The sequence below is a fragment of the Enhydra lutris genome, unplaced genomic scaffold (genome assembly GCF_002288905.1).
Source record: "Enhydra lutris kenyoni isolate GAN:26980312 unplaced genomic scaffold, ASM228890v2 scaffoldscaffold37, whole genome shotgun sequence".
In the NCBI taxonomy this organism is placed as follows: Eukaryota; Metazoa; Chordata; class Mammalia; order Carnivora; family Mustelidae; genus Enhydra; species Enhydra lutris.
In genome coordinates, this window is record NW_019154121.1 from 8,147,470 (window position 1) to 8,151,307 (window position 3,838).

The window sequence follows — 3,838 nt, forward strand, 5'->3', positions numbered from 1 at the left end:
TATTATAATGGAGGCTGGAAACTACTGATTCTAATTCCATTGTCCCTTTCATATTCATCAACTTTATATCTGTAAAGGAGAGTTTTATTTTATCCTTTCCCGCATTTTAAAAAGTCATTAGGGTTTATGGATTTTTTTTTTACCTGATGTGTTATAATTAATTCATTTTTATATTAAAATTATTGCAAAGTTTGGCTCCCACAAGCTCATTTCTGTAAAGCAATTGGTAAATTCATTTTCTTTTTTCACTTCTTTAGACACTTCCCTAAATAATAGGTTCCAAAAAGACTTCATAATCTGTGTTCGAGTGAAATACCATTAACATCTCAGAACAGGAATATTTCACAATATGTAACATGAGGTCATATCACAGTTGTTCTCAAAAATGTTGATTTCTGGGGTGCCTGGGTGGCTCAGTCAGTTTAGCATGTCTGCCTTCAGCTTGGGTCATGATCCCAGGGTCTTGGGATCGAGTCCTGCATTGGAGCTCCCTGCTCAGCCGGGAACCTGCTTCTCCCTCTCCCTCTGCCCCTCCTCCCTGCTCCTGTGCTTCCTCTCTCTCTTTCAAATAAATAAATAAATAAATAAAATCTTTTTTTTTTTTTGTAGTTTTATGGTTTTATTAACACAAATATGACACATGTGCACAACAAGCTGTCTATTCATTTTCTTCGCTGCGCAGCCTGGCGTTGGGATTGGTGACTCTGATTGCCAGCTGGGCTGCTTTTCCACAATAGCTTTGCGGTTCTTGGAGGAGACGTTGTGAACAATCTCTGCACAGTAAGATTTGTTGCACATCAGCAGCACTTCAAGCTCCTTGATTTTGTGCACTAGGAACTTCCTGAAGCCTCTGGGCAACATGTGCTTTGTCTTCTTGTTGCTCCCGTAACCAATGTTGGGCATCAAGATCTGGCCCTTGAATCTTCTGCGCACCCTATTGTCAATGCCTCTCGGCTTCTGCCAGTTGCGCTTAATTTTGACATATCGGTCTGACTGGTGCCGGATGAACTTCTTGGTCCTCTTTTTAACGATCATGGGCTTCAACAAAGGTCTGAGGGCAGCCATGATGCCCAGTAACAGATGGCTGCCACCTCTGCAGGCAGCGCCAAGGAAGAGAGTAAAAATCTTTTTTAAAATGTTGATTTCTTATACTAACATTGGAAGGGATTCTCTCTTACCCAAATGTAAAAATATATTCCATCTTCCTCTGTCTACATAGCAGGATAGTTATTTATTTATAAATCAAACAAGTGGTTTTGGTGCAAGAATACACTTTGACCACCAGTCTTCCACTCTCTACAGATATGGATCTCCAGAGAGGAGCTCCATCAAGCGTGGTAATAAAGGAGATTGTAATCCATCAGTTGCAAACCATCTCATGGCCTTTCCTTTGCGTTTCCGGACGAGCTGTTTTTCACCCTCTTCTCAAGCTCATACATTCCCCCATGTTAATAAACTAAAAAATGCATTTAACTTTGTTCAAAAAAAAAAAAAAAAAAAAGCCGGGATGAATAAAGACTCTCTCTCTCCTCTGATAAAATGTCAGGCTTGCTTTTCCTATATTAGCAACTGTACTCATTCCACATCAGAATCATTTTTAATTCCCCAGATTCACCAGACCAGTGTATTTGGGAAGCTGCACATCCCTCCATGCCTCCACGTTTCCTCCGGATAAACAATGGAATGTGCTGGATGATAAAGCCGTGATGGAAATGTCTGCACCTTGGGCAGGTGCCTGCCTGTGCCAGGTTGCGTGGCAAAGCAATCCAGCTCAGCAATAGCATGCCCGATGCGCTCCCAGAACACAACCTAGTCCCCCCCACCCCCCCACCCCTTGGCGCGGACCTCGCGGCTTGCTTTGCTCACGTCGCTTATGGTGCTGCATCTAATTCAGCGGGAGTCCGGGGATTTCTCTGCAGCTTTAGCTCACATGGTCCCACGTTTCTGTACCGGCCACCGGGGTGTGGTGCTTCTCCCACGCACAGCTGGGCAGGAGGTCCGCTGGCTCCTGGGAAGGACTAGCCGAAGCATCTCCTCTTTTTGATCACACTGTTAGAGCACAGCAAGTTTGAGAGTTTCCCCTAGCTATTTTTTGAGAGCAGGATGAAATTTCTTCACTGGTGCTGTGCAGTAAAATTTAATACGACATGCAGATGCAAACAATAGGTGTAACTTAAAGTTTGCCGAGAGTCATATTTTAAAAGCAAGAAGAAGAAAAAAAATTCTTAAAAAGCAAACAGTAACAGGTGATTAGGTGTAATGATATGGTTTAATTAATAAATATACCAAAAATAGTAGTTGAGCATATAATAAATATAAAAATTCATTAGTGGGGTATTTTGTACTTTTTAAAAGCTCTATTTTTGAAATCTCTTGTGCATTTTGCACTTCTAGCTCATCTCGCTTTGGACTAGCCACATTTCAAGGACCCCGTGGCCCATGTGGTGACTGATTACGGCACTGACGAGTGCGTGTCTAGACGGGAGGCAAAAAGAATCATGAGGTTTTCCTCTGAAGAGGAAGTAGTGGTATCCTCTTCATGTGTTCCATCTGATGGCAATTTGGATGCAATTTCTTGTATTCCACTCACAACTGGTCGGAATTCTCAGAACAAGAGAAATAGCAGAACATGTTATCATATAAGGAATCTTAATGATACTTTTAATCAGCGTCTGCCTTTGTTTAGAATGCTGATCTGGGGGGTGCCTACGTGGCTCAGTCGATTAAGTGGCTGCCTTCCGCTCAGGTCATGATTCCAAGGTCCTGGGATCCAGTCCCACATCAGGCTCTCTGCTCAGTGGGGAGTCTGTGTCTTCCTCTCCCTCTGCCTGCTGTTCCCCTGCTTTGCTCTCTCTATCAAATAAATAAGTGAAAATTAAAAAAAAATAAAATGCAGATCTGGTTTGGGTAGGCAGAAGTGTTTTCTCCTTCAGTGTATCCAAGGCAATCCCTGAGATGATGGGAACTGGATTATCCGTGGTTTTGCTTTGTCTGGCGGACGCCTGCGTCGGTAACTTGAATTGGTTCCGATCTTGTGTAGCATGCCATTGGACATGGCCGAGGCTGCATAGTGTGGACGTGTGTGACTGCAGATTGCTGCAGAATGACCCTCCGTGCAGCCTTCCTGGGCAAGTGCTTCCTTGAGATGCTCAGAAGCGGGCAACTGGGTGCAGACACCTGCATTCTGTGGGGATTTCTTAAGCAACCCGCATGTCAAGGAGACTCTGTTGCATCTACTTCACCCCGAGGCCTCTGCAGAGACAACGAGGCAGCCCCGTGGAAGCTCCCAGAAGGAAACGCACATGGATGGAGTACATCTCTCTGGTCTCTGTAGGTATCTGTAATTCATCTTAGGCAGATGACAAAAAGAACTCTGTATCTTGTGATGAAATTGACAGTGTAGTTTCTCTTGCCCTAGTCAGAACACATTCAGAGTAAGTTTAAGGACTGGGATGATAGCTACTGCAACATATTTGGTGAGAACTTTTTTGACCTTCACTATTGTCCTCACCAACCTGCTCCCAGAGCCCCTGAGGGCCTCCGTAGATTGGATGAGTGGGAAAGGATAGGCTACTCACTCTGTAAAGACAACCAACTCCAAACAAGTTCCTAAGAAACTTCTGATAACATCTTAACTCTCGGTTCTACTAGTTTTTTCTCTCTTGCACACACAGAGCTCTTCCCAGACTTAAAGGGACTAGCTAGTATATCACTGCCTATCGAAAGACTTAGCCACAAGTTTTAAAGTCATTAATGATCACACACATGGGGCCACTTTGCTATTTTTTCCCCTTATCCCATACAGTCTTCAGCTCAAATGATGGCCTCGTGCTGCACG

General features: G+C 43.8%; 1 pseudogene; it reads right to left on the bottom strand.

The window, feature by feature from the left end:
- Positions 1-645: 645 nt before the first annotated feature.
- LOC111154501 lies at positions 646-1,103 on the bottom strand (annotated as a pseudogene).
- Positions 1,104-3,838: the final 2,735 nt, after the last annotated feature.